The sequence below is a fragment of the Scyliorhinus canicula genome, chromosome 17 (genome assembly GCF_902713615.1).
Source record: "Scyliorhinus canicula chromosome 17, sScyCan1.1, whole genome shotgun sequence".
Lineage (NCBI taxonomy): Eukaryota > Metazoa > Chordata > Chondrichthyes > Carcharhiniformes > Scyliorhinidae > Scyliorhinus > Scyliorhinus canicula.
Genome location: NC_052162.1, coordinates 128,500,091 through 128,511,782, shown reverse-complemented (window position 1 = coordinate 128,511,782; position 11,692 = coordinate 128,500,091). Strand labels below are relative to the sequence as shown.

At 50.4% G+C, this 11,692-nt stretch overlaps 1 protein-coding gene across 1 annotated transcript in view; it reads left to right on the top strand.

Annotated features, from left to right (window-relative positions):
- Positions 1–2,989: 2,989 nt before the first annotated feature.
- LOC119952294 (tubulin polymerization-promoting protein family member 3-like) overlaps positions 2,990–11,692 on the top strand; it is a 39,413-nt gene continuing 30,710 nt past the window's right edge. The window contains exon 1 of the mRNA XM_038775926.1: positions 2,990–3,285. The gene's annotated coding sequence lies outside the window, so the exon portion shown is untranslated. The remainder of the gene's footprint in view (positions 3,286–11,692) is intronic.

Here is an 11,692-nt window from a genome sequence, read left to right as displayed (position 1 = left end):
GCCCAGTAGGCGGTGTATAAATGTATGTGCTCACCGAGCTGCAGCCATTCTGGTTCCAGCTACAGGAGGCACAACATCTTTGCTCAATAAAGCCTCGATTATTCCACTACTCTTGTCTTTGTGGTCATTGATAGTGCATCACTCTCTTCTTCTCTGCCTACCAGCTCTGCCTCGCTCCCTATTTCACTTTCTCTCTCCTTCTATCTTTATGTCTGTTGCTCTGTTTCACTCTGTCTCTATCTTGCTTTCACTGTCTCTCTCTTTTTATGTCTCACCCTATCTGTTTCACTCTCTCTGTCTCTCTCTCTCTCTATCCATCTCTCAATTCTGCTCTCTTTCCCTCTCTCTCCATGACTCGCACTCTCTTTCACTCTGTCTCTCTCTACCCATCTCTCTATTTTACTCTCTCTCTGGCCGCGATTCTCCGTTCCCCACGCCGGGGGGGGAGAATCGCGGGTGGGCCGGGCGAATCACGCCACGCCGCCCTGGCACCCCCCGCCATTCTCCCACCCCCCCCCCCCCACAAATGGCGTGTCGCGTTTTGCGACAGGCCGCTCGGAGAATCGCCGCTTGCCGTTTTTCCCACCGACCGGCGATTCTCCGGCCCGAATGGGCCGAGCGGCCTGACGACCCTGACCAGTTCATGCCGGCGGCAACCACACCTGGTCGCTGCCGGCGTGAACATCGCGCGACAGGTAAGTGTGGGGCCTGTGGGGGGTGGAGGGAGGATCGAGCACCACGGGCGTGCTCATCAGATGTCAGGCCCGCGATCGGTGCCCGCCGATCGTCAGGCCAACGTCTCTAAGAGACGCACTCTTTACCCTCCGCCACCCCACAAGAACAAGCTGCCATGTCTTACAGGGCAGCAGAGGGGAAGACGGCAACCGTGCATGCGCGGCTGACGTCACATAGGCGCCGCCGAATGCGTCATTCTCGGCGCGCCGCTTTGACACAAGCATCAAGGCCCGGCACCCGAGATTCGCGCAATGCCGCTCCTAGCCCCCTGGGGGTGGGAGAATAGGGGGTGAGGAGCGGCCTCCGACGCCGGAGTGAAACACTCCGGGTTTCACTCCGGCGTCGGCTGTTTCTCTCCGTTTCGGAGAATCGCGCCCTCTATGTCTTACAGTCTGTTTCACTCTGTCTCTCTATCCATCTCACTATTTAATTCTGTTTCTCTCTCTCTATGGGCGGAATTCTCCGACCTCCCGCAGGGTCGGAGAATCAACCGGAGCCGGCATAAATCCCGCCCTCGCCGTGGCCGTAATTGTCCGCCACCGGGAATTGGCGAGGGCGGGAATCACGCCGCACCGGTCAGCGGGCCCCCCCACGGCGATGCTCCGGCCCGCGATGGGCCGAAGTCCCACCGCTGTCAGGCCTCTCCCGCCAACGTGGTTTAAACCACCTCTGGTGCCGGCGGGAGCAGGCGGTGCGAGCGGAACCGGGGTTCTGGGGGGGGAGATCTTACCCCGGGGGGGGTGCCCCCATGGTGGCCTGGCCCGCGATCGGGGCCCACCGATTGCCGGTTGGGCCTGTGCCGTGGGGGCTCTCTTTTCCTTCCGCCGCCGCCACGGCCTCCACCATGGCGGAGGCGGAAGAGACCCCCTCCACCGCGCATGCGCCGGGGTAACGTCAGCGGCCACTGACGCTCCGGCGCATGCGCGGACTCACGCCGGCCAGCGATGGCCAGCCATGGCGCCGGTCGGCGGAGCGTCAAAGGCCGTTGGCGCCAGTCGGCGGAGCGGGAGCCACTCCGGCGTGGGCCTAGCCCCTAAATGTGCGGAGAATTCCGCACCTTTGGGGAGGCCCAATGCCGGAGTGGTTCTCATCACTCCGGTACGCCAGGACCCCCCCCGCCCCGACGGGTAGGGGAGAATCCTGGCCTATGTCTTCCACTCTCATCCACTCTCATCCATTCTCTTTCACTCTCTTTCACTCTCTCTCGATGTCTCACACTCTCTGTTTCACTCTCTTTGTCTCTCTATCCATCTCACAATTTTACTCTGTTTCTCTCTCTCTCTATGTCTCGTACTCTCTTTTGCTCTCTCTGTCTTTCTCTTTCCATGATGTGGAGATGCCGGCGTTGGACTGGGCTGGGCTCAGTAAGAAGTCTTACAACACCAGGTTAAAGTCCAACAGGTTTGTTTCAAATCACTAGCTTTCGGCGCACTGCACCGATTCACCTGAGGCAGGAGCCGCGCTCCGAAAGCTCGTGTTTGAAACAAATCTGTTGGACTTTAACCTGGTGTTGTAAGACTTCTTTCTCTCTCTCTATATATATATATATGCTGCTCTTTGTTTCACTCTGTTATTCTCTGTCCCTCTGTCTTTCTCTATTTATCCATCTCTCTCCTTAGGCCTATCTGTCTTGCTCTTTATTTCACACTCTCTCTCTCCCTTTATCCATCCCTCTCCCTCCCTCTCTCTGTGTCTTTCTCACTAGGGGCTGGTTTAGCACACTGGGCTAAATCGCTGGCTTTGAAAGCAGACCAAAGCAGGCCAGCAGCGCGGGTTCGATTCCCGTACCAGCCTCCCCGAACAGGCGCGGGAATGTGGCGACTAGGGGCTTTTCACAGTAACCTCATTTGAAGCCTACTCGTGCCAAGAAGCGATTTCCATTTTTTTCATTTCACTCTCTGCCTCCTCCATCGCTGTCTTTCTGTCTCTCGCTCGCTCTCTTTCTCCCCCCCCCTGCCTCTCTGTCTCCACCTTTCTCTCACGTTCTCTCTTTCACTCCCTCTCTGTGTCTGTCACCCTCTGTATTTCTCTGTCCCTATCTCGTCCTCTCGCCATCTTTGTCTTTCTCTCTCTCTCTCTCCCTCCATCTCTTGGGAATGCTATGGAAAAGGCGAGAACCTTCCAGAAGGGCAGTCGACCAGGAAAGTAGGCCAGACAGATGGTCTCATTGTTAGACTGAGGGGGTGGGGGGGGGGGGGGGGGGGCTCAGACTCAATACAGGGTGGGGAGGATGGGCTGCAGGGGGGAGAGAGAGAGTCTCCTGTTCAATAACATTTCTAGGGAATATTCCCCCTGCAGTGGTTTGATAATGTAACCCAGCCAGGCTGGGACAGCTCCTGCCTCTGTAATAGGCTGTGACACCACAAGAGACCTCCCTCCTTGCAGCCAGCTGCACCCAGCCCACTATGAGCTCAGTGCTTGACAGTGTCAGCCTCGTCCTCTCATCCATCAACAAGGAATCGCTTTAAGTCGATGCCAACGACCCGGTGCCAGCACTGATTCCAGGGGAGACACTTCACTGAGAGGATTGCGATTTGTCACGGTTGTACGGTAAGGAGCAGAGGAATTGTGTGTGGTGTGGAGCTGGAGTCTGACTCCCTCCAGCTTTCATTCATTCTCATGACTCCTTTTCAAACACTTGCATCCCTGTCCCCGTGTCTCATTCCGCCTCTCTCCCTGTCCTCTGCCTCTCCCTCTGTCCCTCACTCTCTCTGTGCCTCTGTCCCTCTTTCTCTGTGCTTCTGTCTCTTTCTCTTCTTGCCCCATTATGCCTCTCTGTCCCTCTCATTCTGTGCCTCTGCGTCTGCCGCTGGTTCTCTGCCTGTGTCATTTGGCCTGCATCTCTCTCTGGCTCTCAAATGATTAACCGACCGCCCTGCATCTCTCTTTCATCTCTGCACCTCCCGCTCTCTCTATCTTACTGTCAGCCTCTGCCTAATGCAGTCACTCAGTGCCTTCAACTCACATAGCGAGTCTGACTGTGTCTGTGTGATCCATCCATATCATAGAAGTGTGTTATGCACCTTTGTGTTCTGCATGATTGTGTGCTATGCATGTGTGTCTTCAGAATATGTGTTATAAATGTGTATTATGCATGTGTTATGCACGTGTGCTGTGCAAGTGTGTTATACATGTGGGTAATATGCAGGTTTCTGTGTTGTGGATATGTGTTATGCACGTTTGTGTCTTGTGCATGTGTGCTACGCATGTGTGTTATTTGGGGCAGTGTGGAGTTTGCACATTCTCCCCGTTTCTGTGTGGAACTCTAACTTTTTTAAAATGCATATGCGTTCTGCACGTTTGGGTTATGCACACATGTGTGTTACGCACATGTGGATTATGCACATATGTGTTATGCGCATCTGTGTGTTACGCATGTGAGTTGTGCACATTTGTGTCTTCTGCATGTGTGTTATGAATGTGTGTAATGCATGTGTAAGTGTTATGCATGCGTATGCATTATGCATCAGTGTTATGCATGGGCATATTCTGCACGTGTGTGTTATGCATGTGTGTATTATGCACGTGAGTGTATTATGCACATGTGTGTTATGCATGTGTGTTATGCACATGTGTTATGTGCATTTGTGTATGTAATGCATGTATGTATGTTATGTAAGTGCATATATTATGCATGTATGTGTTATGCACGTATGTGTATGATGCACACTTCAGTGTGACTTATGCACCATTCTGTGTTATACACGTTTCTGTTATGAATGTGTTATTCATGTGTTACGCATGTGTGTGTTTATACATCTGGGTGTGTGATGCGCGTGTGTGTGATGCATGTGTGTATGATGCACATATGTGTTATGTGCGTTATGCTTTTGTGTATTATGCACATGTGTGTGTTATGCACATGGGTGTACTATGCACGTGTGTGTTATGCATGTGTGTACATTATGCACGTGTACTAACATATTTGTGTGTGATACACATGTGTTATGAACATATGTTCTTCATTCCTGTTATGCATGTGCGTTATGCATGTGTGTGTTATGCATATGTATGTTATGTATGCATGTGTATGTTACACATGTGTGTGATATACATGTGGTGTGCTTCCGCACATGTTATACACACATGTGTGTTTATGCATGTGTACATTATGCACATGTGTGTTATGCATGTGTGTGTGTGATGCACGTTTCATGGAGTTATAGAGTGATACAGTACAAAATAAGGCGATTCAGCCCATCGAGTCTGTGCCGGCCCTTGGAAAGAGCACACTACTTTGTGTGTTATGAATATGTCACTCGTGTGTTATGCACATGTGTGTGTTATGCACATGTATGTGTTATGCACATGTGTGTGTGTTATGCACATGTGTGTTTATGCAAATGCATGTGTGATTCACATTTGTATGTGATGCAGGTTTGTGTTTGATGCAGGTTTGAGTGTGTTGTGCAAGTGTGTTGTTTTGCGAGTGTGTTAGGCGCGCGTGTGTGTTGTGCGCATGTGTGTTGTGCATGTGTGTGTTGTGCACGTGTGTGTTGTGCGCGTGTGTGTGTTGTGCGCGTATGTGTTGTGCACGTGTGTGTGTTGTGTGCATTTGTGTGGTGTGAGCATGGGTGTGTTGTGCATATGTGTGTGTTGTGTGCATGTGTGAATTTTGCGCATGTGTGTGTTGTGTGCATGTGTGTGTTGTGTGCATATGTGTGTTTTATGCACGTGTGTTATGCACATATGTTATGTACATACGTGTATTATGCATTTGCGTGTGTTATGCACGTATATGTTATGAATGTGTGTTATGCACGTATGTGTTTGATGCACATTTGTGTGTGTTGTGTGTTATGCATGTGTGTGGAATTCATGTTTGTGTATTATTCACATGTGTGTGTTATGAATGCACATCATGCATGTGTGTTATGTGTGTGTGATGCACATTTGTGTATGTTAGGTGTGTTATGCATGTGTGCTATGCATATTTGGGTGTGTTGTGTTATGCATGTGCATGTGTTATGCATGTGTATGTGTTACATAGGTTATGCACATGTGTGTGCACATGTGTGGTGTGCATGCACAAGTTATGAATGTGTGTTATTCACATGTGTGATGCATGTTTGTGTGTGTTATGTACATTTGCATCATGTTATGCATGTCTGTATTATGCACATGTGTGTTATGCAGAAGTTTGTTATACACGTGTATTATGTGTGGAATGCATATTAGTGTGTTTTACCTGTGTGTTATGCATGTGCATGTTATGAATGTGTACTTTGAATGTGTGTGTTATGCATACATGTGTGTTATGCATACGTGTGTGTTATACATACGTGTATGTTATGCACACTTGTATGTTATGCATATGTGTGCGTTATGCACACATGTGTTATGCATTTGTGCGTGTTATGCATGTGTGTGTGTTATGCATGCATGTGTGTTATGCATGCGTGTGTGTTATGCACGTGTGTTATTCATATGCGTGTTATGCCATGTGTTATGCATGTGTGTTGTGCATGTGCGTGTTGTGCATGTGTGTGTTATGCATGTATGTGTGTTATGCGTATGTGTGTTACACACGCGTGTCTCTTGCACATTGGTGTTATGCACGTGTATGTGTTATGCATGTGTATGTGTTATACATGTGTATGTTATGAATATGTATTATGCATGCAAGTGTGTTATCCATGCGTGGGCATTATCAATTTGTGTGTTATGCATGTGTGCATTATGCATGCATGTGTCTCATGCATGGTTATCTGTTGTGCATTTGTGTGTTATGCATGTGGGTTATACATCTGTGTTGAGCATGTTTGTGTGTTTTACACATGTTATGAACATATGTGTGTCATGCACATATGTTATGAACATATGTGTGTTATGAACACATGCATAACACACATACGTGTATAACACATTTCTAACATACATATAGATAATACACACATGCATATGTGTGTACCATGTGCTTGTGTGTGTGTTGCATGCATACATGAATGTGTGTGTGTGCTATTACGGATGCGACGCAGTGGACTCGAGTTTAACATCCCACTAATCGACAGCACTTTGCTGTTTCTTGAACCTCAGGCAGCTGCTCCCCGCTGTGGCTGAAGCTCGCTAACAGGAAAGGCTCCTTGCAGATCGGGGCGCCAATTTTTCTGGCTGCCCCAATCTTGCCGCCCCGCCCTCCCCCTTTAGAGCCTCCCCCCCATCCCCCCCCCCCCCCCCCTTCCCACCCCACCCCACCCCCTTTTTTGTGACTCTCACTCACCCCTCCAACCTTGGGGAGGTCCGTACATTCTCCCCGCGTCTGCGTGGGTCTCACCCCCCCACCCCCCCCAACAACCCCAAAGATGTGCAGGGGAGGTGGATTGTCCACACACTAAATTGCCTCGAAATTTAAAAAATGTTTTTGCAAAAACCATTGGGAGGTCCCTGGGATACTCCTTCATCCCCTCCCCCCCCCCATCCATAACCTGGCAGTGCCAAGATTGGCAGGGGTAGAGCCAAGATGTCACCTGGGAGTCTCCAATGGCCTGGGAGAGCCCTCCAGGTGCCATTACGGTGGGTCCACGTCAGTACTAAATGGGGCCCTGGTGGGATCCCCCAGGCATGGCCGTTGAGTCCTGGGCGCCAGGTGAATCCAGCGGACGTCCATTTACATTAGCCGTACGGCTCATTTAAATATGCTGATGTGGCTCACGCCCAGTGAGGGCGAGGTCCTGATCGTGGCGTCTCGCGAGATGGTTCGAGCCGGCGAAGCTGACAAGAGGCCTCTGACGGGGTTCGAAGGCCCCGTCCCGTCACTGAGTCAGGCGCGACGGGGCCGCTGAATCGAGCCCCACGTTTGTGTATGTTATGGATGTGTGTGTACGTGTGTCCGTGTGTGCTTCGCTCTCGGTCTCGCAATGATTTATCTCCCTGCCTCTCTCCTTGTGACTGCCTCTGTGTGCATTTGTGTGTGTGCACGTATGTGTGTGTGCGCATGTGTGTGTGTGTGCGGGTGCACGTATGAGTGTGTGCGCATGTGTGTGTGTGTGTGAGATTATCTCCTCCTGCTCTGTTCCTTCGTTTGCTATCGTGCCCCTCCATCCTTTTCTTCTCTCTTGCACCTACCTGCTCAATCCTGACACCTTTTCTTTCCCTGTCTCTACCTCTCATACTCAGGCACCTGCCCTCCCTCTCCTGCCCCCACTCTCCTCTCACCCTTCTTCCAACTTGCCATCGGCTTGCCCTCTGTGTCAGCCTGTCTGTCCCAGTCCCCCTCCTTCCTATTCGCTCCCTTGTTAAGTTCTCTTTAAAATGCACTGATGTCCATTGATAATTCTCGGAACCCTTGATGCAAGTATTGAGGCTGGGCTTCAGGAGACCCCTATTAAAACCACCAGGAACAGTACGCTAACTGGTGTCTCTCAGTCCCCTCTCTCTCAGGGAGATATCTGTACACTGACTGGTGTCTCTCAGTCCCCTCTCTCTCAGGGAGATATCTGTACACTGACTGGTGTCTCTCAGTCCCCTCTCTCTCAGGGAGATATCTGTACACTGACTGGTGTCTCTCAGTCCCCCCTCTCTCAGGGAGATATCTGTACACTGACTGGTGTCTCTCAGTTCCCTCTCTCTCTGGGAGATATATGTACACTGACTGCTGTCTCTCAGTCCCCTCTCTCTCAGGGAGATATCTGTACACTGACTGGTGTCTCTCAGTCCCCTCTCTCTCAGGGAGATATCTGTACACTGACTGGTGTCTCTCAGTCCTCTCTCTCTCAGGGAGATATCTGTACACTGACTGGTGTTTCTCAGTCCCCTCTCTCTCAGGGAGATATCTGTGCACCAGCTGGTGTCTCTCAGTCCCCTCTCTCTCTCAGGGAGATATCTGGACACTGACTGGTGTCTCTCAGTCCCCTCGCTCTCAGGGAGATATCTGTACACAGACTGATGTCTCTCAGTTCCCTCTCTCTGTCAGGGAGATATCTGTACACTGACTGGTGTCTCTCAGTCCCCCCTCTCTCTCAGGGGGATATCTGTACACTGACTGGTGTCTCTCAGTCCCCTCTCTCTCTCAGGGATATATCTGTACACTGACTGGTGTCTCTCAGTCCCCTCTCTCTCTCAGGGATATATCTGTACACTGACTGGTGTCTCTCAGTCCCCTCTCTCTCAGGGAGATATCTGTACACTGACTGGTGTCTCTCAATCCCCTCTCTCTCAGGGAGATATCTGTACACTGACTGGTGTCTCTCAGTCCCCTCTCTCTCAGGGAGATATCTGTACACTGACCGGTGTCTCTCAGTCCCCTCTCTCTCAGGGAGATATCTGTACACTGACTGGTGTCTCTCAGTCCCCTCTCTCTCTCCCAGGGAGATATCTGTACGCTGACTGGTGTCTCTCAGTCCCCTCTCTCTCTCAGGGAGATATCTGTACACTGACTGGTGTCTCTCAGTCCCCTCTCTCTCAGGGAGATATCTGTACACTGACTGGTGTCTCTCAGTCCCCTCTCTCCGTCAGGGAGATATCTGTACACTGACTAGTGTCTCTCAGTCCCTCTCTCTCAGGCATATATCTGTACACTGACTGGTGTCTCTTAGTCCCCTCTCTCTCAGGGAGATATCTGTACACTGACTGGTGTCTCTCAGTCCCCTCTCTCTCAGGGAGATATCTGTACACTGACTGGTGTCTCTCAGTCCCCTCTCTCTCAGGGAGATATCTGTACACTGACTGGTGTCTCTCAGTCCCCTCTCTCTCAGGGAGATATCTGTACACTGACTGGTGTCTCTCAGTCCCCTCTCTCTCAGGGAGATATCTGTACACTGACTGGTGTCTCTCAGTCCCCCCTCTCTCTCAGGGTGATATCTGTACACTGACTGGTGTCTCTCAGTCCCCTCTCTCTCAGGGAGATATCTGTACACTGACTGGTGTCTCTCAGTCCCCTCTCTCTCAGGGAGATATCTGTACACTGACTGGTGTCTCTCAATCCCCTCTCTCTCAGGGAGATATCTATACACTGACTGGTGTCTCTCAGTCCCCTCTCTCTCAGGGAGATATCTGTACAATGACCGGTGTCTCTCAGTCCCCTCTCTCTCAGGGAGATATCTGTACACTGATTGGTGTCTCTCAGTCCCCTCTCTCTCTCTCAGGGAGATATCTGTACACTGACTGGTGTCTCTCAGTCCCCTCTCTCTCAGGGAGATATCTGTACACTGACTGGTGTCTCTCAGTCCCCTCTCTCTCTCAGGGTGATATCTGTACACTGACTGGTGTCTCTCAGTCCCCTCTCTCTCAGGGAGATATCCGTACACTGACTGGTGTCTCTCAGTCCCCTCTCTCTCAGGGAGATATCTGTACACTGACTGGTGTCTCTCAGTCCCCTCTCTCTCAGGGAGATATCTGTACACTGACTGGTGTCTCTCAGTCCCCTCTCTCTCAGGGAGATATCTGTACACTGACTGGTGTCTCTCAGTCCCCTCTCTCTCAGGGAGATATCTGTACACTGACTGGTGTCTCTCAGTCCCCCCTCTCTCAGGGAGATATCTGTACACTGACTGGTGTCTCTCAGTCCCCTCTCTCTCAGGGAGATATCTGTACACTGACTGGTGTCTCTCAGTCCCCTCTCTCTCAGGGAGATATCTGTACACTGACTGGTGTCTCTCAGTCCCCTCTCTCTCAGGGAGATATCTGTACACTGACTGGTGTCTCTCAGTCCCCTCTCTCACAGGGAGATATCTGTACACTGACTGGCGTCCCTGATTATTTTATGCTGACTTTGGTATATAGATACACAGAAGATAGGAGCAGGAGGAGGCCTTTTGGCCCTTCGAGCCTGCTCCGCCATTCATCACGATCATGGCTGATCATCCAACTCAATAGCCCAATCCTGCTTTCTCCCCGTAGCCTTTGATCCCATTCTCCCCGCTATATCCAGCCGCCTCTTGAATGTATTCAACGTTTTAGCATCAACTACTTCCTGTGGTAATGAATTCCACAGGCTCGCCACTCTTTGTGTGAAGAAATGTCTCCTTATCTCTGTCCGAAATGGTTTACCCTGAATCCTCAGGCTGTGACCCCTGGTTCTGGACACGCCCATCATTGGTAACATCTTCCCTGCATCTACCCTGTCTCGTCCTGTTAGGATTTTATAGTCTCCATGAGATCCCTCCTCATTCTTCTGAACTCCAGCGAGAACAATCCCAACCTAGTCAATCTCCCCTCATATGACAGTCCCGCCATCCCAGGAATCAGTCTGGTAAACCTTCGCTATACTCCCTCGAGAGCAAGAACATCCTTCCTCAGAAAAGGAGACCAAAACTGCTCACAATATTCTAGGTGTGGCCTCACCGAGGCCCTGGATAATTGCAGCAACACATCCCTGCTTCTGTACTCGAAACCTCTCAATGAAGCCAACATACCATTACCCTTCTTTACCGCCTGCTGCACCTGCATGCTTACCTTCAGTGACTGGTGCACAAGGACACCCAGGTCCCGCTGCACACTCCCCTCTCCCAATTTACAGCCACTCAGGTAGTAATCTGCTTTCCTGTTTTTGCTTCCAAAGGGAATAACCTCACACTTATCCAAATTATACTGCATCTGCCATTGATTTGCCCACTCACTCAACCAGATCATGCTGTAGGATCCCTGCATCCTCGTCACAATTCACCCTCCCAACCAACTTGGTATCATCTGCAAACTTTGAGATGTTACATTTTATTCCCTCATGTCAAATCATTAAGATATGTTGTGAATAGCTGGGGTCCCAGCACCGATCCCTGTGGTACCCCACTAGTTACTGCCTGCCAATTTGAAAAGGACCCATTAATTCCTACTCTTTGTTTCCTCGCTGCCAACCAGTTTTCTATCCATCCCAAAACATTTCCCTCAATCCCATGCACTTTAATTTTGCACAATAAACTCTAATGCGGGACTTTGTCAAATGCCTTCTGAAAGTCCAAATATACCACATCAACTGGCTCCCCCTTGTCAACTGTACTGGTTACATCTTCAAAGAATTTCA